Source organism: Tachysurus vachellii, chromosome 12, assembly GCF_030014155.1.
Source record: "Tachysurus vachellii isolate PV-2020 chromosome 12, HZAU_Pvac_v1, whole genome shotgun sequence".
NCBI lineage: Eukaryota > Metazoa > Chordata > Actinopteri > Siluriformes > Bagridae > Tachysurus > Tachysurus vachellii.
Window position 1 is genome coordinate 3985933 of NC_083471.1, and position 27209 is coordinate 4013141.

Consider the following 27209-nt stretch of genomic DNA (forward strand, 5'->3'; position numbering starts at 1 on the left):
TTAAACAGGTTTGTTTTTTCCTTCCCTGTCAAAGCCAGATTATCCCGGCTCAGCAGCGTAGGTTAGTTTATTGTGATAACCAAGCCAGCTAGTCACGATTACAGTGTTCTTTTCTCTTTTTCTTCTTCTTCTTTTCCTCTTAATTTATCATCCGCTGGCGTCGTACGGTGACTTGCACACAGGTGTCGATGGGGTGGAAGCTGTAGACTCACGCAGGCTCGCTCCTGCCCGATCCGTTTCCTTTTTATTTTTTTTTTCTCGGAGTATTTTTTAGTTCACATGTTGCCTTAGAGCTTTAATCGCTTGCATTTACTTGCGTTTTAATAAGGCGAACTCGTCAAGCGTAATTAACAGTATAGCCAATTGGTGTGCGTGAGTGGAATTGTTATTTTTCCTTCTTCTTCTTTATCATTTATGCAAAGAATCAGTATAAGAATCAGGAATCTAACACGAGTCAGATTTCCTTTTGTTTTTTTAATTCGGTCGAAGGCTCGTCGTCGGTATGCTGCAGAAATCACCGTCCGTCATATCCGTCACCCGCGACGCCATCGCGTTCATCCGCGCGAGACTCCCCCCTTTAGTCGTATTTTAAATATACAAAAAAAACAAAAAAAAAGAGCGTGTCCATTCATATCAGGTGACGTCTCTCGTCCTACTTCCCTCTGGAATCTGTCGCCTCTCTGAATTTTTATTTCTTTTTTTTTTTTTTTTTTTTTTTTTTTTTTTTAAATTTGCACAGTCAGCTTGTTCTCGATGTCACCCGTGTTATCGTTTCACTCAAGTTTTCTGAGCACGGAAATAATTCACCGTCTTCATTTGTCTATTTTTTTTTTCCCTGATTTGTTTAGTTTCTTCCTGGTCTTGCATTTGTATGATGATTGTCTGTACTATGCGCTGTACATAAGACGACCGATTTCTTAAGCTACAGGGAGCGGGACTGCACAGAGGAGTATCGCATCTTCAAATAAAACGGACAGGTGGACATTGTGCAACGTTTCCTGTCTCTGTCTCACATCAATGTCTGGGAGATTTTCGGATGAAAACGTTTATCTATAACGGCTTCTGAACATATTCAGGTGTCTAAATGAGAGAGATGAGAGATTTTTATGGCTAAGTGTTCAATCCCAGTACAGTGTACAAGAAGCTTTGGGTTTCTTTAAGGCTCAAGTCTGAACTTTGTCTCAGGGTCACCTGAGAACTTCCGTAGACTTGTTTACGAACTTGTCGAGGTTGTAATTTTTCTGTTTTTGGTTGGTTTAGCTTCAAAGCAGAAAAAGGTGATACAGAACACGATGCAGCGCCTCTGGAGCACGGAGTTAAAGACCCAACTGTGGTACATCTGATGTCGCTGAGGCTTGAACCCGTGACCTTCTGATCGACAATCTCAAGCCTCAAGTGTTTGACTTACGGCTGTCCTACAATTCTGACCCCATATAACGCAACGCTGCCACCACCACAATGCTTCACCACAGATACGATTGGTCTTTGTGCTCAAGCTAACAGTAAAAGTTCAGCCCTATATCAAGTGTCCACATCATATATTATCAGATTAAAAGCTCTTTATCATCATGCTCTCAAAATGCCTTTGGTTTGGTCACCGAGATGATTTTTGAGACGTCTTCCATGACGTTCCACTCAGTAGCCCAGTGTCTTCGCTCCTGCACCCTTCCAGTCTGGTAGCTGAGTTTGGCAGGACTTTCAGTTCTAGGAAGGTTTCTAACTCATTTGAAGTTGCACCATAAAGCGGCTCGTGCGAACGTTCAGAGCTCTGGAAGTGGTTTTAAACCCTCAACGCTTTGGTTGTTGGTCTGTAAATCAGAGGACCTTATATACATAGACGTGTGACAACAAGTCGGCTGACGCGACTGCGGATGGACCCCAGCGAGGTTTTAGTGAAGTTTTTGAGACGAAATGGTACGAGATTTCACGTAGTCCATATTTACATGGGGTGAAAATTTCAGCAGGTTTCTTCGACTGAAAGAAATGATTAAATCTTTATATTTTCCTTAGCTTTATAAAATTGAAGATCCGATCATGTTCAAGTATGCAAATTAAGCACATGTAACAAAAACAAAACAAAAAAAAGCTTAAAAAAAAAAAACCTGTTTTGTTTAAGTCTGTTTTAAATGTCCAAGCTGAGCAGAGATGCTGTTTAAACCCCACCCAGGTGTGTAATGTTTACTGTCCCCACAGGGGGGCGATAGAGACTTACACCAGGCTGATACTGAAGCTTTGCCTCTCTGTGGATGATATTCAGCTCATTCAAGCTTATTTTAAAAGATCATGTGACACAATTAACTGGTCTGAAGATATTTATTTGTATTTTAGAGTTAAAATGAGGAGAATCGCAGTCTGGTGAACTGTTGGGATAAAACGTCTGCATCTGATCTCTTCGTTCCTGTAGCTTTTTTTTTTTTTTAGCTGCTTTTATATTTCATTTATTTTCATATTTTAGTTTAATTAGAGGTTTAAGTTCGTTCTACTAAACACCAGTTTGTGTGTTAGTGAGTTATGAATCATCGTGTTGACAGACTGCATCATTTCACACCTGTTTAATGTACAGCAGCTTTAAGTGTAGAACACACTGGTATTTTATAGGGGAAAACCCTGTGTGTGTGTGTGTGTGTTACAATAGACTGATGGGGGGGGGGGGGGGTTGCTCAATTCTATATTTATCCTAAACAATACTCCTCACCTTTACATTGACTCCTTTTAGAAATCCACCCCTTTTCATGAAAGCATGATGTAATCTACCTGCTTTCTCCTGAAAAGAGGTGTTGTGTGTGTGTGTGGACATGAGATACTGTTATTCTGAAGGTATGGACTGTAATATATTCCTAAGTAACAATGGTCAAAGTTCCTTGGTCAAAATTCATACTTAAAAAATACTTTCTTTTTTTTTTTCATTTAGACATGAGAATTATTTTTTGTTTTGTTTTCTTTTTACATAATTTTTTATTTATTTATTTTTCATAATTTTATTTTCACATTTTCTAAGCATGATGCATTTATTTTTCACTTTTTATTTATTTAATTTTTTTTTTTGGTGCATCTCTTCCCAAATGAATTAACAAAATACTTTTATATTCTATTTTATTTTATTTTCACACTTCCTTTAATTTCACAGGAATTCTTTTGCACATGCGCTTCGATTAGAATGTTTTTCTTATACTTGTTTTTTTTTTTCTTTTTTTTTTTAAAGCGGTTCAATTTCAGAATGAATATTTTTCACATTTGTATTTATTTTCACATGATTAAAAAAAAAATAGAAATAATGGTATTATTTCCCAGTTAATTTTCCACATGTGAGTTTGTAAAGATTTATTTATTCGCACGTAAACCTGAACCTGAAGCTCCACCTCGGACCCGACTCTCTGGCTCCTCCCACCTGCTCTGATCTGAAGGTGCACGCTAACCTCATGCTGCCTTTCAGGTTAACTGACTAATTTCCCTCCACATAATGTTGGGGTTTTGCTTAATTTGACTAATTAGCATAATTTCCATTTCCAAAAAAAACAAGAAGTTCCTTTAACTCTTTTTATGTCATTTCTACATGGCGAGAGTCAGAAGCGTCAGATCCATCAGGTCACACGGAGTCGCTTTAATACCAGACTTTTCCTGCCTTGTAAATACACTAAGGCTTTGTTATAAACAATCCTGATCACGTGAGCATCCAGAAAACTGAGTGAATAAAATCCAACAGATCCAAACTTTTACTCTGGAGCCGTCGTGACGTTACGCTAGCGAACACTTTCTAGCCTCGTCACGGCGACCGGTAAAACACGAGGACTGTAAAGCGTCAACGCGGTGGAGCTTTTGGTGACGGACGGATTCGTGTGTTTCGATGCGGATAATTAATCGCCGTCATCCGACCAATCAGAGGCTGTGCTGTGAGGCGTCTGGATGACGGTTCATTGTTCTTCACACTGCATTTCAGTGGTGCAATAGTAAAAGGGATATCGATCAGAGTGATGCAACCTCGGTGTAAGCGGCGCAGCTTCGGCGCTCCAGCCTTGTTTGGGTGTGTGTTATTGGTTTACACACAGACACACACACACACACACCGTTCTCCTTGGCATGCTTCCGACTACTTGTGGAGAGCCTCGTCATCATCTTTCTTCCCTTGACAAGACAAAGGAAAAGTTCACTCTCACATTTGCATAGGATCTTCCCTCCCTCCTTTTTTCTCTCTCTCTCTCTCTCTCTCTCACTCACTCCCTCCCTCTTTCTCTCTTTTCTTCAGTTCCTCAGTAACCATGGCAACTGCCTCCAAGTAGGCTAGTGGAGGTTGCATATTTTTTTTTTTTTTTTTTTTTTTTTTTTTAAAATAGCAACGGGCAAAATTTGGGTCAGAATATCTGTACGTCGGTCTATAAATTACTCAGTGTTCCAGATCTGTTATTTCATTAATCAGGATGATTCCCCGGCCAGCTGTTGGGATGCGGCCGAGGCGCTGGAGAACGAATGGCTTCTCACACACGCACAGACGTATACGGCACACAAAGAGCTTGTGAAAGACAAAGAGCTTGCGCCATCGGAGGTGTTGCTCTTTATTGCAGCAACAGTAGAAATCTCTCAGGGGAAACAGTTCAGAAAGTTAAAGCAGTGAGGAGATGATGTCATTTATTCACTTAGTGGGCAAATAGTTCTTTTCTTTTGTAGATGCTTTGAGATTGGAGGTGCAACTTGTGTGTGTGTGAGAGATGTACACACAGAGAGAGAGAGAGAGTGTGTGTGTGAGATGTTCAGAGAGTGAGTGTGTGTGTGTGTTTAAAAAGTGTTTGTGTTTGGGTGAGAGAAATAGTGTGCGAGAGCAAGTGTGTGTGTGTGTGTAAAAGAGAGAGTGAGTATGCGAGGGGTGTGTGTGTGTGTGTGAGAGAGAGAAAATGTGAGGTGTGTAGAGAAAGTGTGTGAGAGCAAGAGTGAGTGTGCGTTTGAGAGTAATAAGTGTTTGTGTGTGAAGTGTGTGTGTGTGTGAGCGAGAGAGAGAGACAGAGTGTGTGTGTGTGTATGAGAGAGAGAGAAAATGTGAGGTGTGTAGAGAAAGTGTGTGAGAGCAAGAGTGAGTGTGTTTGAGAGTAATAAGTGTGTGTGTGTGAGAGAGAGAGAGTGTGTGTGTGTGTGACAGAAAGTAAGTTTGTGTGTGTGTGTGAGAGAGAGTGAGTGTGTGTGTGTGTGAGATGTACACACAGAGAGTGAGTGTGTGTGTGTGAGATGTTCAGAGAGTGAGTGTGTGTGTGTGTGTTAAAAAGTGTTTGTGTTTGGGTGAGAGAAATAGTGTGCGAGAGCAAGTGTGTGTGTGTGTAAAAGAGAGAGTGAGTATGTGAGGGGTGTGTGTGTGTGAGAGAGAGAAAATGTGAGGTGTGTGAGAGCAAGAGTGAGTGTGTGTTTGAGAGTAATAAGTGTTTGTGTGTGAATTGTGTGTGAGAGAAAGTGTGTGTGTGTGTGAGCGAGAGAGAGAGACAGAGTGCGTGTGTGTGTATGAGAGAGAGAGAAAATGTGAGGTGTGTAGAGAAAGTGTGTTAGAGCAAGAGTGAGTGTGTGTTTGAGAGTAATAAGTGTGTGTGTGTGTGTGTGTGTGTGTGTGTGTGTGTGTGAGAGAGAGAGAAAGAGTGTGTGTGTGTGTGACAGAAAGTAAGTTTGTGTGTGTGTGTGAGAGAGAGTGTGTGTGTGCGTGTGTGTGTGACAGAAAGTAAGTGTGTGTGTGTGAGAGAGAGAGAAAGAGTGTGTGTGTATGTGACAGAAAGTAAGTGTGTGTGTGTGTGTGTGAGAGAGAGAGAGAAAGAGGGTGTGTGTGTGTGACAGAAAGTAAGTGTGTGTGTGTGTGTGAGAGAGAGAGAGAGAGAGAGAGAGAGTGTGTGTGTGTGTGTGTGTGTGTGTGTGTGTGTGTGTGTGTGTGTGTGTGTGCCACACTAACAACCTGCTACCTTCAGTGTTTGATCTGAGCTCCCTATGAAAGTCTTGAGACTTGTTTGAGTAGCTGATGATGTCACACCACCAACTTTCTGTGTGACTCTTCCAGATAAAGACCTACAGAGCAGGAGTTTGTGTTTGTGTGAAGTTCACAACATCTGCACTGAGGAGATGGAACAGAAGCTCAGGTCAAAGTTAGTGGACCACAAAGTATTAACTCTTCTCTTTTATTAGTCAGTGTAGCTACAGTCTGTCAATGTAGTCTACAAACACACCATGACCTTCAGACCAGTAAAAAATAAGTGTGTGTGCATCTGTGTGTGTGTGTGCACGAGTGTGTGCACCTTTTGTTTGTGTGTGTTTGTCTGTGTGTGTGTGTGTGTGTGTAGAAGAAAAGCGGATGAGCCTCACAGCTCCGAAAAACTGATGAGTCATCTTTCACACCCTGTTTGTTTTATACGGTTGTCACATTCTCTCTCTCTCTCTGTCTCTGTCTCTCTCTCTCTCTCTCGCTGTCTCTCTCTCTCTCTCTCAGTCCCTCACACACACTGTCTCTCTCTCTCTCTCTCACACACACACACAGCCACACACATACTCTCTCTCTCTCTCTCTCTCTCTCTCTCTCTCTCTCACAGTCACTCACACACACTGTCTCTCTCTCAGTCCCTCACACACACACACACACTCTGACTCTCTCTCACACACACAGCCACACACATACTCACACTCTCTCTCTCTCTCTCTCTCTCTCTCTCTCTCTCTCTCTCTCACAGTCACTCACACACACTGTCTCTCTCTCAGTCCCTCACACACACACACACACACACTCTGACTCTCTCTCACACACACAGCCACACACATACTCACACTCTCTCTCTCTCTCTCTCACACACACACTCTGTCTCTCTCAGTCCCTCTCACATGCACACACTGTCTCTCTCTCAGTCCCTCACACACACACACACACTCTGACTCTCTCTCACACACACAGCCACACACATACTCACACTCTCTCTCTCTCTCTCTCACACACACACTCTGTCTCTCTCAGTCCCTCTCACACGCACACACTGTCTCTCTCTCTCTCACTCAGTCCCTCACAAACACATACACACACTCTGACTCTCTCTCTCAGTCTTTCTCACACACACTCTGTCTCTCTCTCACACACACACTGTCTCTCTCTCTCACACACAGTCACTCACCCACACTGTCTCTCTCTCTCTCACTCACTCACTCACACACACACACACACTCTGTCTCTCTCTCTCTCTCTCTCTCTCTCAGTCCTTCACACAAACACTGTCTCTCACACACACACACACACATACACACAAATAAAAAAAAACTTTCTACAGAAACATGAAGCTCTTCAGACCACAGCATCAGTGTGAGCCTGTCAGAGTTGCTCCTATAGAACCTTTTACTGACAGCTATTTTAACCAATCAGAATTGAGCATCGAAAAATAATGTTTATTGATGGTTTAGTCAGTTACAAACATACTGGTACAGTCAGCACCACCATCCCCCCCCCCCCCTTCTCTCTTGCTCACTCTCTCTCACACACGCACACACACACACTCTCTGTCTCTCTCTCTCTCTCACACACACACACACACACAAACTCTCTCTCTGTCTCTCTCTCTCTCTCACACACACACACACACACAAACTCTGCTGACACATTAATCACAGATTCATGTTATTGTTTATCTGATTCTCCAAATGCTAAGGGAGTGTAAGACTCAATTGATTGAACAAACCCTCAGCTGCCCTTTACACACACATTCTGTTTCACAAAACTGGTATTTTATGTTTGAGCTGATTTGCTGAACATACTGTACAAATGAAGAAGACTCTAGGAGGCCAAATCCTAAATTATGAAGTCCCTTGAATAACAACACACACACATATAAACACACACACACACACACATACACACACACACGCGAGCATACAGAGCTGCCTACGAATCCACAACCGCCTACACTTGCCCTCACTTGAAGAATGTCAGATAACAACCTGTCAGGCGTGAAAGCCGCGAGTGTCGATCCAACACGAGGAAACTACGTCAAACAGGTCGATTTTTATGTGTCAGCATTCAGGAGACGAACAGAAAACCGACAGGCGCTCGGAACACCTCGCTCACCTTACACTGGGGCCGTGAGAACAACTGACTGCTTGTTTGTGTGTGTGTGTGAGAGACAGAGACAGAGAGCGGGACAGGGACAGGGGGAGGGATGTGGAGAGACAGAGACAGGGAGGGAGGTTGAGAGATGGAGAGAAAGAAAGAGGGAGGGAGAGAAAGAGAAAGAAAGAGGGAGGGAGAGAAAGAAAGAGGGAGGGAGAGAAAGAGAAAGAAAGAGGGAGGGAGAGAAAGAAAGAGGGAGGGAGAGAAAGAGAGAGGGAGGGAGAGAAAGAAAGAGAGAGGGAGGGAGAAGGAGAGATTGAGGGAGAGGGAGGGAGGGAGAGATTGAGGGAGAGGGAGGGAGGGAGAGATTGAGGGAGAGGGAGAGAGGGAGAGATTGAGGGAGAGGGAGGGAGGGAGAGATGGAGGGAGAGAGTGAGGGAGAGGGAGGGAGGGAGAGATTGAGGGAGAGGGAGGGAGGGAGAGAAAGAGAGGGAGGGAGAGATAGAGGGAGAGGGAGAGGGAGGGAGGGAGAGGGAGAGATTGAGGGAGAGGGAGGGAGGGAGGGAGAGATAGAGGGAGAGGGAGGGAGGGAGGGAGAGATTGAGGGAGAGGGAGAGGGAGGGAGGGAGAGAAAGAAAGAGAGGGATGGAGAGAAAGAAAGAGAGGGGGAGGGAGAGATGGAGAGAAAGGGAGGGAGAGAAAGAAAGAGAGGGATGGAGAGAGAGAGGGGGAGAGAGAGGGAGAGAAAGAGCGAGAGCGAGAGAGAGGGAGAGGGAGGGAGGGAGAGATTGTGGGTGAGGGAGGGAGGGAGAGAAAGAGAGGGAGGGAGAGATTGAGGGAGAGGGAGAGGGAGGGAGGGAGAGGGAGAGATTGAGGGAGAGGGAGAGATTGAGGGAGAGGGAGGGAGGGAGGGAGAGAAAGAAAGAGAGGGATGGAGAGAAAGAAAGAGAGGGGGAGGGAGAGATGGAGAGAAAGGGAGGGAGAGAAAGAAAGAGAGGGATGGAGAGAGAGGGGGAGGGAGAGAGATATAGAGAGTGAGAGAGGGAGAGAAAGAAAGAGAGAGGGATGGAGAGAGGGAGAGAGAGATGGAGAGGGAGGGAGGGAGAGATTGAGGGAGAGGGAGGGAGGGAGAGAAAGAAAGAGAGAGGGATGGAGAGAGGGAGAGAGAGATGGAGAGAAAGAAAGAGAGGGGGAGGGAGAGATGGAGAGAAAGAAAGAGAGGGATGGAGAGAGAGAAGGGGAGGGAGAGAGAGATGGAGAGAGAGAGAGAGAGAGGGATGGAGAAAGGGAGGGAGAGGGAGGGAGGGAGAGAAAGAAAGAGAGAGAGGGATGGAGAGAGATAGGGGGAGGGAGAGAGAGATGGAGAGAGAGAGAGGGAGAGAAAGAGAGAGGGAGAGGGAGGGAGGGAGAGGGAGAGATTGAGGGAGAGGGAGGGAGGGAGAGAAAGAAAGAGGGAGAGGGAGGGAGAGAGAGAAAGAAAGAGAGAGGGATGGAGAGAGGGAGAGAGATGGAGAGAAAGAAAGAGAGAGGGAGAGAGAGAGGGAGAGAGATGGAGAGAAAGAAAGAGAGAGAGAGAGAGAGAGGGAGAGAGATGGAGAGAAAGAAAGAGAGAGGGAGAGAGAGAGAGGGAGAGAAAGAAAGAGAGAGAGGGATGGAGAGAGATAGGGGGAGGGAGAGAGAGATGGAGAGAGAGAGAGGGAGAGAAAGAGAGAGGGAGAGGGAGAGATTGAGGGAGAGGGAGGGAGGGAGAGAAAGAAAGAGGGAGAGGGAGGGAGAGAAAGAAAGAGAGAGGGATGGAGAGAGGGAGAGAGATGGAGAGAAAGAAAGAGAGAGGGAGAGAGAGAGGGAGAGAGATGGAGAGAAAGAAAGAGAGAGAGAGAGAGAGAGGGAGAGAGATGGAGAGAAAGAAAGAGAGAGGGAGAGAGAGAGCGAGAGCTCTGTTGTTTCCATCGTATGTAGATTTTACACCCACTTTTCACACATAAGGTCGAAGTCACAGAAATCACAGAAACGATGTTTATATCTTACAATCAGACTCTAATCCAGAACTATTGGCACCCTGTTAGAGGTAACGGCACCTCACAGGAAATGATTGTCAACATTATTAACATCTTTTTTAGAAGTCAGGACCCAAGTCGTCATCTTCCCATAGTGCATCCTGGTGTAATGTCTTTTCTTCCTCAGGTAAGCAACACACACACACACACACACACACACACACACACACACACACACACACAGCGCTTCCACATGATGTAAAAGACAACATGATACACCAGACCAGTCCTCCTCCTTCTGTTGCTCCGTGTTTTCTGACCTTTCTGTCAATAAACCGATCTTCATAAAAACCTCTAAGACTTTATTTGGATCAGTTTAGAGGAAGATGATTTATTCGAATTTGTTTGCATCCCACACACACACACACACACACACACACACACACACACACACACACACCTGACTGTGCAGGAAGTGAAGCCTCACTTGCATTGCAGGTAACCTGAGTCGGAGCTCGGTGTTGTGAATGGCGGTTAGCGTTTTTTTTTTTCCTCGAGGCTCTTCAGTAATTGACGTAATCGTAATCTCAGTCTCTGGCGCTTAAAAACTGCGAGCTGGCACGACTTGTCCTCACGTATTTTCGGGCCCCTGTCAAGGCCTGCATCTCTTCACCAACGTTCTTCTGGCACGCCACGGGTTTCGCCACGACCGCAAAGTCAATTAAAGCTCACCTCAAAATGAGTCATCGGCGGCTCAAGCGTGACTCCGTGAACGAGTGCGCCGTGTTCGTCTTCTTTAAGGAGCTTGTTTTGATTTTACACCAAACCTGAACGCTATGAGTCAACCTCCCTCTGCTGCAGGATTCGACACGCTGTGACTGACTTCTGCGAGTAACTTCTCTCTCAGGTTTACAGTGCGCTGATTGCCTTGAGATATCTGTGTCATTCACACTTCTGTAAAAACTCCAGATTGACTGGGACGGTTCAGCGTTCACACGCTCGCTGTTTTAGGTCCGCTTCCGTACGGACGTGCAGAGGAACGGCGTTTCTACGTACTCCCTAGGAAGACGCGCTGACGTTAAACATCTTCATGACATGACGACGAAGATTCATTTGGGATTCAAAGTGCACATGTTGGATAGAAGGATTTCATCCAGAATGAATTTGAGGGGTTTTTTTTTCTTTTTGGTGGAGAGAAAAAAAAAAAGGTCACCCAACATCTGGAAAGCGTGAGAGAAATCTCGATCTGTTTCTCATTCAGAAAGTCATGTGGTATAAGCAGATCAGATGTATTATGGTTTCTCTCAGTATTTCCTGTGTGATTCGGGACCCTGTACGTTTCTCCTTTTAAGGCGAACCCCATATGTACGTCTTAGAATTGGAATTGAGTTGCTTTCGTATTCAAGCTTAGATGTTGTGGATACAGTAAAGGAAGTAGTTGCATCACCTCCGGGTCGTATGTACGGTATATGTTTCACCTCGTGTACGAGTCTTTACGGGTTCGCCGTAGGATCGAAGAAGTATTGAGATATGGTTTGAATGCAGAGGTCTTTGTGGACCTGCTGGGGTTTGAGCCGCCTGATAAGAGCCACTGACTCCCAACACAGACGAGATGATGGTCAGAAAATCTAAAATGTACCCACGATGAATCTCCGCTAATCCCGCTGAGGTTGTGGAAACATTATTTTCAGTTCCTAGTTGTTGCTAGGCAACAAGGAAAATGGACACCAAGCATAAGTTAGCAAGTAACAATGCTTAACAATTTTCCTATTATCTCATTAAAATGGTCGATGTCTGTCTGTCTGTTTATCCCTCTGTCTGTGTCTATCTATCTGTCTGTCTATCTGTTTCTCATATATATATATATAAAATATGTATGTCTATCTATATATCTGTCCATCTGTCTGCCTATCCTTCTATCTGTATGTCCTTGTATGTCTGTCTGTCCGTCCGTCTGTCCATCTGTTTGTGTGTGTCTGTCTGTCTGTTTCTCTTTATATATATATATATATATATATATATATATATATATATATATATATATATATATATATATATATATATATATATACACATGTGTGTCTATCTATCTGTTTATCTGTCTTTCTTCGTATCTGTTTATCCATCTCTCTGTCTGCATATCCTTCTATCTGTATGTCCTTGTCTGTCTGTCCGTCTGTCCATCTATTTGTGTGTGTGTGTGTCCACCTGTCTGTCTGTCTGTTTATCCATCTATCCATTCATCCACTGTAGTGTTTATCCCAGACAGGGTCACAGTGACCCTGGAGTCTCAGTCAGACTACAGTGCATGTCTTTGGACTGGGGAAGAAACTGGAGAACCTGGTGGAAACCCCCAAAGCACTGGGAGAACATGTAAGCTCCGCCCACACCAGGCGGAGTCTGGATTCAAAGTCTCAACCTGGAAGGTGAGAGGCAAAACTTTACACATCAACAACACGTCTGTATGACGTTTCCTCAGCGCTGAACAGGTTTTTTATTTCTGTCGTTTGCTCTGGAAAAGAGCTCATTTCATCACTCTGTATTACATTTAGTTTTGATCAGGTTTTGAGATTCTGAAGCTCGGAGACAGAAAAGTTTGGTGTGTGTGTGTGTGTGTGTGTGTGTGTGTGTGTGTGTGTGTGTGTGTGTGTGTGGTGAGGATATAGTGACTTTATTTTAATCTGCAAGAACATCTGCTTTATGCCACCTTTCTGATGTGAACCTGTCATTCAGGTGGTGATTCTCACTACACACAGGGTTCATGCTGGACTTCTGTCCTAAGCTCAGTCTTGGTTCATCAGAAATGTTTGCTTCTGCTTTTTGGTTCCTGATCTGAAGGGAAGACGAGACGCTCTAGATGGTTCACTTTCACAGGTGGCAGTAAGAGGAAGCACCGAAATCTCATACAGAGGTACAAAGCATCTCGTCTGAGACTTTCTCACACACACACACAAACATACACTCCCTCATAACAAGTGGGAGGCGATGTTCAACAATAGTAGACTTTTCCCAGCTACAAGCTGTAGGAGTATGTGGGCTGCTTTCACAACTAAATAAGTCTGTATGCCTCCCACACACACACACACACACACACACACAGAGGAACAAGCTGTAGTAGAGTTTACCACATAGATTTATTTTGTGTGGAGGTTTGTAATAGTGTAATTACTCCTTTATATAAGCATTTTTTTAAATCATTTTATTATAGGTGTGTTCTTAAATATTTATACACATACAGTGGGATGATGAGGAGGAGGAGGAGGAGGAAGAGGAGTATTATGTGCACATTCAATTAATACCCAAATGTGTGATGATATATATTATTTATACACTTCTATTGAAAAGCATTATTGCAAACAGAACATTTACTCAGTGAGATTATTCAGAATTCTGATTATTTAAAAAACATTACGATGTTTTTATTCATTTATTTGTTCGTTTGTTTATTTCAATTATTATTAAAATAAGATGATACAAAGAAGGAAACGATAAATGTGACGAGTTTCCAAAAAGATTATTAGTACTATTTAATACCATACATCAATATTACTAATATTTATATAGAAACAAAAGGCATTATTGAGCAACACACACACACATACATATATACCCATACACACACACACACACACACACACACACACACACACACACATATACCCATACACACACACACATATATACCCATACACACACACACACACACACACACACATATATATATATATATATATATATATACATGTATGTATGTGTATATATATATATATATATATATATATATATATATATATATATATATATATATATATATATATACACACACCCCACACACACAAATATACCCCCCCAAAACACACACATTTTTTATTTATATATATATATATATATATATATATATATAGAGAGAGAGAGAGAGAGAGAGAGAGAGAGAGAGAGAGAGAGAGAGAGAGAGAGCAACAGTAAAAAAGAAAAAGTTTAATTTGTTCATTTCCTTCTAATAGTTTGTAGTATATTAATAATAATAATAAATAGCAATACCGGGGTCAAGCCGATTAGATGCGCTCAGAACATGTCACTGATGAACCTTACCAATTTTCGTAGCGATATGGCATTGCATTCGTAAAATACTGAACTTAACATGAAAATTCAAAATGGCCGACACACAAAATGGCTGTCTGAAAACCGTTTGGTATCGTTTGACTCAGCATGCCTCAAGGGGTCTAACACCTCCTTCATGATTTTAGACTCAAGTTTGCAGTAGTTATAAGCGAAAATAGCTGTTTTTAAAATCTCAAGGCCACTAGGTGGCGCTGTCACGAAACGTTGTATGCTAATAATAAGAAAACTAACAGTAACAATAGGTGTCTACGCCCGTGAGTGTGTGTGTGTGTAAGTGTGAGTGTGTGTGAGTGTGTGTGTAAGTGTAAGTGTTTGTAACACTTACTCACACTCGCACACTTGGTATGATTCATCAGCGACATGTTCTGAGCACATCTGATCGGCTTGACCCCGGTATCACTGCTTGCAGCTATATTTTTTATTTCTTTCTGGAATCACAGAAGAATAAAATTTAACATCACCGACATTTAAGTTCATAATTGTTCGATTATTCATCGTTATTATTAGTTTACTTTACAAGCTCAGTGTATTAAGCTGTTTGTCTGCCATTTATATTATGTGAGTGTGTGTGTAAGTGTGAGTGTGTGTAAGTGTGGGTGGGTGTGTGTGTGTGTGTGTGTGTGTGTGAGTGTAAGTGTGTGTGTAAGTGTGTGCGAGTTTGAGTGAGTGTGTGTGACTGAGTATGTGTAAGTGTGTGTGAGTGTGTAAGTGTGAGTGTGAGTGAGTGTGAGTGAGTGTGAGTGAGTGTGAGTGAGTGTGAGTGAGTGTGAGTGAGTGTGAGTGAGTGTGAGTGAGTGTGAGTGTGTGTGTGTGTGTGTGTGTGTGTGTGTGTGTGTGTGTGTGTGTGTGAGTGTGTGTAAGTGTGAGTGTGTGTAAGTGTGAGTGTGTGTAAGTGTGAGTGTGTGTAAGTGTGTGTGTAAGTGTGTGTGTAAGTGTGTGTGTTCCTCGTATGTGAAAACATACTTGGCAATAAAGACCTTTCTGATTCTGATTCTGATGAGCAAAGGATCCAAAATATGCAAGAATTTTGTCTCTAGGCCTTACGAGTCAGCAGTTATGAACATGAACATAATTGGGTTTTTGGACTGTTGGTGGCGCTAGAGGGTTTGAGCAAGACACACCAAAGTTGTTATAGTAACTTCTAAGACTGGCCTCTACATGTGTGCCAAATTACATAACTTTCCTATGTACGATTCTATGGGCTGCCATTGACTTCAATGGTGGAAGAGGAATAATAAGAAGAAGAAGAAAACTAACGATAATAGGTGTCTACGCCCCTTCGGGGCTTGACCCCTAAATATAGCTGCAAGCAGCGATACCGGGGTCAAGCCGATCAGATGCGCTCAGAACATGTCGCTGATGAACCATAACAAGTTTCGTAGCGATATGGCTTTGTCTCTAGGCCGACACCACAGCTGAACATTCACCTTCTGGTTTTTCTTCTGGAAATTGAAAACAGTCAATTTTCACATGTTCTTGTTTAAATTAAACAATCACATTTCATCATTTTTCATCGGATGTACGCAACAACAAAATACAACATCACAAACTTCTGGAACCAAATCCCTTGTGCGTGTCAACACACTTGGCCAATAAATCTGATTCTGATTCTGATTAAATGTCCAAAATATGCAAGAATTTTGTCTCTAGGCCTTACGAGTCAGCAGTTATGAACATGAACATAATTGGGTTTTTGGACTGTTGGTGGCGCTAGAGGGTTTGAGCAAGACACACCAAAGTTGTTATAGTAACTTCTAAGGCTTCTACATGTGTGCCAAATTACATAACTTTCCTACGTACGGTTCTATGGGCTGCCATTGACTTCAATGGCGGAAGAGGAATAATAATAATAATAATAATAATAATAATAATCATAAGAAGAAGAAAACTAACGGTAACTATGTGTATACGCCCCTTTGGGGCTTGACCCCTAATAATAACAATATTCTATATTAATAAGTATATAGCATTAATGTCATTTGATGTCATTAGGGTTCAAGCGCGAAGCACTGGAAACCTATTGTATTCATTATTATTATTATTATTATTATTATTATTATTATTATTGCAGCCCAAACCGTAAGGCCTAGAGAGCTCAAACTTGGTCAGATGGCAGTACTGGTCACATTTACTCAAGGCCAAGGCCAATCTGGGGCGCTTCAGCGCCCCTCAACGCGTTTGTGCCCATAAACTCCTAAACCAACAGTCCAAAAACCCAATTTTGTGCTGACTCGTAAGGCAAAGAATCAGAATCAGAATCAGAAAGGTCTTTATTGCCAAGTATGTTTTCACATACGAGGAACACACACACACACACCTACACACACTTACTCACACTCGCACACTCACATACTCACTCGCACACTCAGTGAACGTGATAACTGGATAAAAGACAAAACAGAGACGTTTTGCTTCGCACGAGGATTGTAGACTCACCGATGTGACTGTTTATTTTAGGGAACACCGGACAGGTGAGTACTTCACATGACATATTGTGCTGTATTAGAGACACTAGGTTAGGAGCGGGTGCCACCCTCTGTAACTTGTGGGTCACTTTGTGTATGTGAAAATCCTTTAAGGCCTTAAACTCCCTAAAGACCTTAAATGCTTGAACCCGGGAAATGCTGTTGTTTTTGTTTATTTATTATTTTATGAGGAATTGAGTGTTTTCTGCAGCATTAGCACTGATTTCTCTGGTTAATTAAGAGACCCATCGCTAATTAAAGCTGTTAATTGGTCCGGATTCATTCCCTTTAGCTGTCGGTGATTTTTTTTTTTGCTTTGGCTCGTTATTTGTTTATTCATTTCTAATGGCTTGGTCGGTTTTCCGGTGCACGCGCGCGCGCGCCCACTAGCACCCCCCCATACCTCCCCCTTCTCCGCGCGTGCACGCGCTCATTACTCTGATTCTCTGAGCTCGGTCACGCGCATTCCTCGGCGCAGGCGCTCGAGGAGCAGCTTGTGAATGAGCGTAGCGGTGACGTCACTCGGCGAATGTCAACAATGTAGCGATTGAGAGGAGGAGGAGGAGGAGGAGGAGGAGGAGGCGTTTCGCTCTGGTGTAACAAACAGAGGAGACGGAGCCGCACGCCGCATACGATCCCCACGCACACACACGCACACGCGCGCGCGCGCGCTGACGTCTGCCGAACAAAACAACGCTCTTATCAAATCCAAACTTCCTTTTCGGTCCTCAAAGGAAAAAAAACCCACGGACGCGAATATTTGTGTTGTTGTTGTTGTTGCACAGCTGAAGCGCAGCGGCGTGTCGGTGCTGTTTGTTCCCTGCAGCCCGGTGGGCTTTAGAGGTGCGCGAGGAAGTCATCATGTGAAAAACACACAGAAAACAGAAGAACACTTGATTTACCGAGCGGACAAAAAACACACGGCTGGAGCGAGGAAGCGAAAGTGTGAAGGTGAGTGTGCTGTAAATCCTGCTGTTCTCTTCGTCTGCGTTTCTCTGCTCTATTATTCACTCTGTGCACTTACAAACTTGTGCTTTGTGTGTGTATATGTGTGTGTGTGTGTGTAAAGCTATATGTGTGTGTGTGTGTATATGAGCGTGTGTGTATGGGTATATATATGTGTGTGTGGGTGTGTATATATATATATATATATATATATATATATATATATATATATATATATATATATATATATATATGTATGTGTATATGTGTGTGTGTGTGTGTATGGGTATATGTGTGTGTGTATGGGTATATGTGTGTGTGTATGCGCGCGCGCGCTAATCCTGCTGCTCCGGTCCCAGATTTTGACGGCACCGATATCCAGCAACCACCACACACACACACACACACACACACACACACACACACACACACACACACACCGGACGACGCGTGCACTCCCGGGTTTTGTTGCTTCTCTTTCCTTTCCTTTATTTTATTTATTTGTTGGTTTTAAATCACACGCCCACGCGAATGCAAAGCGGTCACACGTTCTGAATCGCGTGCACGGTCCGACGTGTCAATAAGCTCCCTAATGCATGCACTGAGCGAGCGTGTCAACAATACGCGACACCGGCCGCGTCTCAAACCGCGCAGGACTAAATAGTAGGGCACTAAATATTCGGTGGTTTGATACACAGCCGGGTTTTTTTGGGCTTGTTCTATGGGACGTAGCCGAGAGGAAGGAGGAGGTTTAAAAGCATGGGATGTGTTTTTGTGAGAAGAAAAAGTAGCTGTCAAATAAAGAAGAGCTCCAGCGAGCTAAAGAGGACACAATACAGGGACCCCTCCATATACCCCCCCCCCCCCTCCACACACACACACACACATCATGAGCCAGATTCCCACCTCCTGTTTACTTCATCATTCATCCTCTTTTCTTTCAGTAGCAGAAATACAGAACAGAGGGTGGAACATCTGAGTAAAGGCAAAAGGGGTGCCATTATTTATGCTGCTATTCTTCTTATTATTATTAGCTCTATCTCTAGTTAGCAGTATGACACTTTAAAATAAAGGGCCTGAAATGCACCATCAAAAAAAAGGGTCCTTCAGGAACTATTTATGTTTCAGGAACCTTTTGTTGAACCCTTTATGGTTTGGTTTTTGTGCCATCTTGGTGTCACTGCATACTTTTTGAACTAAGTTGCTCAAACAAACAACCTTCCACCTGTAGGTTTGTATATTTATGAACCTTCTTGGAGAAAAGAAGAGCAGCAAACTCTCTTTCCTTCTCACTGATGTAGTACCCTTAAGGCTACACCTGGCAACATGGAGATTGTGTACACTGTTAAAAAGGCGTAAAGTAAATAAATGGACCGAAATTGGTTTTTTAAAATGTGTGTGTGTGAGTGTGTGTGTGTGAGTGTGTGTGTGTGTGTGTGTGCATGCACCTTTCTCTATAGAAAGATACACACTTAAAGGCCCAAGTGACCAGCAGCGGTACAGTTTGGTCCCCTTTTTTAAACCAGACTACCAGGAACATTAGCAGTTTGGGTTTCTTTCAGGAACCATGTTCATGTTTCAGGAACCTTTACGTTAAGGATTCACTGTTGTGCCACTCGAGGAAGAACCTTTATTTTCCAGCAACATTTTGTTGAAGCGTTTGCAAATGAAACCTGTGTGTGTGTGTGTGTGTGTGTGTGTGTGTGTGTGTGTGTGTGTGAGAGAGAGAGAGGTTTCTGTTGTGTTGGTTTCATTTAAAAACCATGGAATCCTTTTGTGCTACATGCAGTCAAGGTGGAGGTGTGTGTTCTATGTGTGTGTGTGTGTGTGTGTGTGTGTGAAAGTGAAAATGGGTCTTTACACAACTCTTGGTTAGCAGAAAAAAAGACATTGATGTAAATCTGACTGTTGTTTATGATTGGAGTAGTAAAGCACTACTCTCTCTCTCTCTCTGTCTCTCTCTCTTTCCTTCTTTCTCTCTCTTTCTTCCTTTCTCTGTCTCTCTCTCTCTGTCTCTCTCTTTCTTTCTTTCTCTCTTCGTTTCTCTCTCTCTTTCTTTCTTTGTCTCTCTCTGTCTCTTCGTTTCTCTCTTCATTTCTCTCTCTCTCTCTCTCTCTCTCTCTCTCTCTCTCTCTCCCCCCCCCCCATATATATGTTCTGTACATCACACTATTTTGCTCCCATTACACCTCATGTTCCTGCACGTTCACACTGTATGCACGCAGTTCTTTCTTCTCTCCTGCTGTATTATAACACGCCTATAAGTCTATCGCATTGGAGATGAGGACTTGTGCATCTTTATGTCTGTATTCATTCAGTGGTCGTGCTGCTGTGTGAGCACGCGCTCCCGTTGTGCACTGAACGCGCGAGGCGGCGCGCGCGCTTGCTTTGTTCCTTCCAGTAGCGGCAGCGCGCGCAGCCCCGAGCGTTACATTCCATTAATCCGCATTATTAGATCAGCGGAAATGTGTGTGCTGTGTAAGAGGGGCTGCAGGGAGAGGGGAAGTGGGGGTTAAAGAGTCACGCGGTCATTTTAACCCCCAAAATGACGTAATTAATTAAAATTGTGTCGGAATGTCGCGCGCGCGCGCATAAAGGAATCAATAGGCAAAAGAATATCGGGTTGCCAGATTGGAGGGTTTTCATCATGTACAGCAACAATAACATATTACGAAAAAAGTGTCACGTTACAGCTAATATATATTAATAAATATAAATAAAAGTCAATGTGCAACAGCAAACTTTTGCAGGAATTAAAAATAATTGTGGTTATTTTTAGGGTTCAAGTGCGAAGCGCTGGAAACCTATTGTTTTCGTTAGGATTTTTATTATTATTATTATTATTATTATTATTATTATTATTATTATTCCGCCCTACAAATGATCGTGCAGCCCAAACCGTAAGGCCTAGAGAGCTCAAACTTGGTCAGATGGTAGTACTGGTCACAGTTACTCAGGGCCAAGGTCTCAGCGGAATCGGCCAATCGGCCATCGATCTCAACGCGTTTGTGCCCATAACTCCTAAACCGTATGTCCAAATCTCAAGTGCTTTCTATCATTGGAATCCTTGGCTCATGACTTAAAAAACGTATATCTCCGATTTCATTTCCGCCATTAAATATTTTCGCTATAGCGCATTTTGTCCGAAACCTACTTTTGCGAACTAGTCCTAGGTTTTTCGCCTGATCGAGACCAATCCAGTGCAGTAATATTCTCTGGAGTCTCAATGTCAATAATAATCGAAAAAAAAGTTGAAATTTTGATTCAGGGTCCTTAAGGGGCCCCAAAACGTTCGGACTGTGAGGAGCCAGTTTTACTAAAATGTCAATAACTCAAGAACTAAATGAGCTATCAACACCAAACCTGGGACACATGTGAAAGAGGTCAAACTGAGGTCACAGTTCAAAAACCGCAGCGAATGTTTGTTCTTGTTCTCTCTCTCTCTCTCTCTCTCTCTTTGCTCCACTATCTTTTCAGGTCCCTACCATTGGACATCTCCTGTCAATCTTCATTATCCTGTGTGACATCACCTGTCTATCCACCAATTAATCAGAATCAGGACTAGAATCAGAGACAGAAACAGAAGGAGAAAGATGTGTGCTAATTTGTTAGAGGGCTCTATTGTTGTTCATTCGGTTTTAGTATATCAGACTGTTCATGTATCCCAATTTCTTAGTTATTTTGTGTATGTGACTTGAGGGTCACTTTGTGTACGTGACTTGCGGGTCACTTTGTGTACGTGACTTGCTGGTCACTTTGTGTACGTGACTTGAGGGTCACTTTGTGTATGTGACTTGCGGGTCACTTTGTGTACGTGACTTGCTGGTCACTTTGTGTACGTGATTTGCGGGTCACTTTGTGTACGTGACTTGCGGGTCACTTTGTGTACGTGACTTGCGGGTCACTTTGTGTACGTGACTTGCGGGTCACTTTGTGTACGTGACTTGAGGGTCACTTTGTGTATGTGACTTGAGGGTCACTTTGTGTATGTGACTTGTGGGTCACTTTGTGTATGTGGTTGTGGGTCACTTGTGTATGTGACTTGTGGGTCACTTGTGTTTCTTCACTTTATGGATATGACTTTGTTTATTTTAGGGAAAACTGGACAGGTGAGTACTTCACATGACATATATTGTGCAACACGTTGGTAAGCTTTTCTGTATTAGAGACACTAGGTTAGGAGCGGGTGCCACCCTCTGTAACTTGTGGGTCACTTTGTGTATGTGAAAATCCTTTAAGGCCTTAAACTCCCTAAAGGCCTTAAATGCTTGATTTATTTGTTGAATTTATTTGTTGTTATTTGATGAATTTGTTTTCTGTAAGTGAATTTTCTAGAATGTATGTAAACATTTTTTTATTTATTTGTTTGTTTGTTTGTTTTTGTTTGTTTGTTGCTTGTTGTATCCTTGCACTGGTGTTTACATGCTGTGTGATAAACACCGTCCTGACGTTGGTTTTTCGATAATAGCATCAGTTAAAAGTTTTATTTCTCTTAAACCACCAACGATATCACATATTTATGAATTAATAGACAATATCTTATTCCTTTTTGAAGATACCGTGATCACTTTCTTTAATCGTTGCATCACCAACATTGTGTTTGTTTGTTTGTTTTTTTCTTTTTCTTTCTGAAGTTTAATCATTAAAAAAAAAGATCTCAAGTTTTAATCTCCTCATGAAGACTTGCAAATACTGGAGACTCCATAAAAAAAAAAATTCCTTTAAATAAAACACCCAGTCTCAGGAGATGTAGAGTTTACCATGAGAACAAGTCGTTGCTATAGAAACGATAACACGTTAAGATGAGCGATTCGTTCGAATCACAGGCGGTGAAAGTGAGTCGACACCTTAGGAGGTGACAGAATGGTGAATTCAGCAGCTCTGTGCAGTAATCTGAGCGTATCACACACCTCTAGGGTGAACCGGCTATTTACCAGGAGCAGCTTGGCTTTTGTCTCCAGCTCAGCGCAGTAAACAGCAGCATCTGCTCTCCTAATGCATCGCTCATTAGATCGGATCAGGTTGTGCATCAGAACCATGCGGGTGATGATGCCCAAAGTGCTGACGCTCCTCACGCCGTGATGCAGCAGTTTGCTGTGCTTTTTTTTTTTTCTGTCTCAACTCGATCACCTCGTTTTCTCAATCTCAGACTCTCGACTGCACGAGAAAGCATGTAAAGATCTCCTGAATTAGAATGGCTTCTTTTCCCCTTTTGTGTCACACTTCCTTATTTTGCACGGCATGCAAGAGTTCTGAATCTGTGTCAACGTGGCTAGTGATGTCACCGCACGCTTTATTATTTTACGGCGTCTGTAGGTTATGAGATCATGCTTTGGCTATTGAAGGCACATCGGCGCATGCCAACACATGCTGTATGTTAAATGCTCTGGAATGTACAATGCAGTCGATTTGCTGACACGATCCTGTGTGAAGAAGCAAAAGACGCGAGCGTTTGCTTTTGTTATCCACTCGGATGTGACCGTTCCAGGCTGCGCGTGTCGTGTCGGCTCGGCTCGGCTCGGGTCAACAATGCTGTAACGTGTGAATAAATAAATGAATAAAAAATAAACTAAAAAATTTTGCATCTGCCTTGTTAAAATCTCTCACAATTTAAAATGTTATATAAAAATGCTTTGTATTAATTTTTTTTTTTTTTTTTTTTTGACATTTAACCAAAATGAGCTTTGATTGTGTCACATAAATAATAAATAAAAATAAATACAATAAAAATCTATTAAAAATAATTGCAAGGTACTAGGGTTGGGAGGGGGCACTTACTTTTGCATATGCACTTCTAAAGCTGTGGTCTGACTTCCTGTAGCATGTGAATCAGGTACATTTAGAGAAATTGCTTAAGAATTTTTGTAATAAGATTCGTTAATAAAACGTTACTACGCATTTGCAGTGATGTGGCAGTTTGTGGATCTGAGATCTTTTATTTATGACCAGAGGTTTTATTTTAGAATTGAAATGTGTTTGCATGAACAGGTGTGTGTGTGTGTGTGTGTGTGTGTGTGTGTGTGTGTGTGTGTGTGTGTGTGTGTGTGTGTGTGTGTGTGTGTGGTGGTTGGTGCTCTCTGTTACAACTTGAGCTTAAGAGAGCAGTTTCATACAGTGACAGCTGCTGTTTTCATACACTCACAATCTCTCTCTCTCTATCTCCCTATCTATCTCTCTGTCTCTCTCTCTCTCTCTCTCTCTCTCTCTCTCTCTCTCTCTCTCTCTCCTATCTCTCTTTCTCTCCTATCTCTCTTTCTCTCCTCGCTCTCTTTCTCTTTCTCACCTCTCTTTCTCTCTCGCTCTTTCTCTCTCTCCTCTCTTTCTCTCTCTCTCTCTCTGTCCTCTCTCTCTCTGTCTCTCCTATCTCTCTTTCTCTCTCTCTCTCTCTCTCTCTCTCTCTCTCTCTCTCTCTCTCTCTCTCTCTCTCTCTCTCTTCTCTCTCTCTTTCTCTCCTCTCTTTCTCTCTCTCTCTCTCTCTCTCTCTCTCTCTCTCTCTCTCTCTCTCTCTCTGTTTCTCTTTCTCTCTCTCCTTCGTTCTCTCTTTCGTTCTCTCTCTCTCTATTTCTCTCTCTCCTCTCTCTCACTCTTTCTCTCTCTTTCGTTCTCTCTCTCTCTCTGTCTCTCTCTCTCTCTGTCTCTCTCTCTCTCTGTCTCTCTCTCTCTTGCTCTCTCTCTCTCTCTCTGTCCCTGTCTCTATCGCTCTCTCTGTCTCTCTCTGTCTCTTTCTCTCTCTCTCTCTCTCTCTCTCGCTCTCTCTGTGTCTCTTTCCCTCTCTCTCTTTCTCTCTCTCTCTCCCTCTCTCTCTCTCTCTCTCTCTCCCTCTCTCTCTCTCTCTCTCTCTCTCTCTCTCCCTCCCTCCTCTTCCTACGGCGCTCTGCAGGAGCAGGAGTATTAAACAATACCCAAACAGCGCACGTTCACACTCCACGCATGTCTTGTTCCCTGCGAGCGTCTCACACGGGGTGCAGAGCAAACACACAGTGACACACAGTGACACACACCACACCATTTTCACTGCTTTACTTCCCTTTGAACAAAAGCGTATTAACCGGCTACATACATAAAAAAGAAAAAAATCCACAAAGCTCGTAAACCACCGAATGTGTATAAACGTAGCCTTTGGAGACCGGGTAAAGTTTGTGTACTGAAGTGTAGTGAGCTGTAGTGTACTAGTGTAGTACTGCACTGTGTGCTGCTATGGAGTATACTATAATAATACTGAGCATTGTGTTAGTGTTACTGTTGTTGTTCCTCGGCTGCTCCCTGTTCGGATCACCTCATTCACGTATTTGATGTAGCACACGTTTTCTATCAGAAGCTTTTCCTGAGGTTTTTATTCGTGCTTGAGACCTGCACTGAGACTTAACCCCTCCTTGGCTGGGGTGGTTTAAACCTAGGCCACGATGCCATCATCATACTTTACAGTAGTGTGTTGAAGCGTCTTGTGTAGTACGCATGACTGTAGTGTTTTGCTCGGGATGGAATGTGTGTATGTGTGTGGAATTTGTGTGTGGGTGAGACTGCACCTCGTCAGGTTTAGTCACTGGTTTATTTTGGTCTCAGTGGGGTCTGTAACTCACACTTCTGTAGAACTTAAAATAGCGTGTGTGTGTGTGTGTGTGGGTGGTGGTGGTGGTGGTGGTGTTGGTGGCCTTCATGTCCGTATCCAGCAACGTGTGTGTGTGTGGAGATCTCCGATCAACATGTTCTGTGCACGGCTACAGTAGCACGTGTAACGAAACTCGAGATGTTCCTCTGACCCCACACACACACACACACACACACACACACACACTCATTCATGTATTTCTGCTTACTCAAACGCTCCTTATTTATCTCGAGCATTCAGATGCACAGTCATTCGTTTCATACACTCACTTCCAGACTCACTCCTCCTGTCTCTTCTGTGAGGTCCTCACTTTGCACAGGTTTTGAAGAGAGCTTGCATGGTAAGTGTAAGGTGGCATTTCCAGTCCGTCTTTATAAATATCCGCTTAGCTGAAAGAAAATGATAAATAATGCATTGCACCGGACCAGCTGTCCTAAGCAGAAATATCTGATCTCTCTCCGTGCCGCTAAGTAGTAGCTCAGATTCGCTAAAAATAAAGCATGACTCAACAATTTATCTTTTTGAGGCCGTGTGTGTGTGTGTGTGTGTGTGTGTGCGCACTTGATGTACTTTTGCATCATGGGTAAACAGTAGCTTAAAACGATAAAGTACATCTGTTGTAAATATTTTCACTGTACAGTGCTTTAACATGGTATATTTTTATAACAAGTCTTAAAGAACCACATTGTTTACTGTATTATATGCAGCACTACACTGTGGAGCGTCACTGAAGTGTTTTGGACGCGGTACGGTGTTGTGGTGTAGGGAACTAGAGTATAGTGTCGAGTATTGTAGGAAGTTGTGGCCTAATGGTTAGAGAGTTTGACTCCTAACCCTAAGGTTGTGGGTTCGAGTCTCGGGCCAGCAATACCATGACTGAGGTGCCCTTGAGCAAGGCACCGATCCCCCCAACTGCTCCCCGGGTGCCGCAGCATAAATGGCTGCCCACTGCTCCGGGTGTGTGTGTGTGTTCACTGCTGTGTGTGTGCACTTTGGATGGGTTAAATGCAGAGAACGAATTCTGAGTATGGGTCTCCGTACTTAGCCGTATGTCACGTCACTTTTTTTTTTAGTGTACTGCACTTAGCTGGAGTGGTTTAGGCTCCGGTTTGTCGATCAGAAGGTCAGGAGTTCAAGCCTCAGTGCTGCCGCTGTTGGGCCCTTGAAGCTGATACTGTCCCCTGACCCCAACCTCCAAAGCTGAGAAATGTAAAGAAAGAACTGTGTTGCAATGTATATGTGACAAAAATAAAGACTGTAATAGTGTAGAATACGCCATTAGTCTATTATAGTGTAGTATGGTGTAGTGTAGAATACTCTATTATAGTGTAGTATGGTGTAGTGTAGGGTGTAGTAGTGTAGAATACTCTATTATAGTGTAGTATGGTGTAGTGTAGGGTGTAGTAATGTAGAATACGTCACTGATGTGCAGTGCGCTGTACTATTGTATGCAGTAACATACTGTACAGTAGTGTAGTATACTTCACTTCAGTCCACAATGTTGTACTATGGTGTCCTGTGATATGTGATACAGTAGTGCAGTATATTTCACTGATAACTTGGAGTGTGTTCTGCGTTACTCTACAGCGTACTATGCTAGTGTCTTGTTATAGTGTGTTATACAGTGCTCTGCTTTATCCCAGGTTAATCCTGGATGTACTCTAATACTACTCTGAGTCAGACCCTGGACCATAAGCCTTCAGTATCGGCACTAAACAAGCTGAGCTTAGCAGATGCAGACACTTATAGAAGAGAGAGTAGGACTAAATATGGGCCAGACACAGCCTGGGGCTATCCCAAACACACACACACACACACGCACGCACGCACGCCTATCTACCCACGCGGTCAGTTTTTCTTACTCACAATCATCCTTCGTTCTTTGTATCACTGACTCCACATAAACAAACAGACGTAAACAGATGCACAAATAAACCCATACACACACACACACAGTTTCTGAGGAAATCTTTGGGGGAAGCAGTGGTGTCACTGGTCCGTGTTGGCACAAATGACTCATACACAGC

General features: G+C 43.1%; 2 protein-coding genes across 3 annotated transcripts in view; both read left to right on the plus strand.

The window, feature by feature from the left end:
* Positions 1–987, plus strand: part of map3k7 (mitogen-activated protein kinase kinase kinase 7) — a 19209-nt gene extending 18222 nt beyond the window's left edge. For both annotated transcript variants that reach the window (XM_060883057.1, XM_060883058.1), the window contains one exon: positions 1–987. This exon is cut by the window's left edge and continues 986 nt beyond it. The gene's annotated coding sequence lies outside the window, so the exon portion shown is untranslated.
* Positions 988–17208: 16221 nt separating this feature from the next.
* bach2b (BTB and CNC homology 1, basic leucine zipper transcription factor 2b) overlaps positions 17209–27209 on the plus strand; it is a 98960-nt gene continuing 88959 nt past the window's right edge. Inside the window, exon 1 of the mRNA XM_060883268.1 lies at positions 17209–17579. The gene's annotated coding sequence lies outside the window, so the exon portion shown is untranslated. The remainder of the gene's footprint in view (positions 17580–27209) is intronic.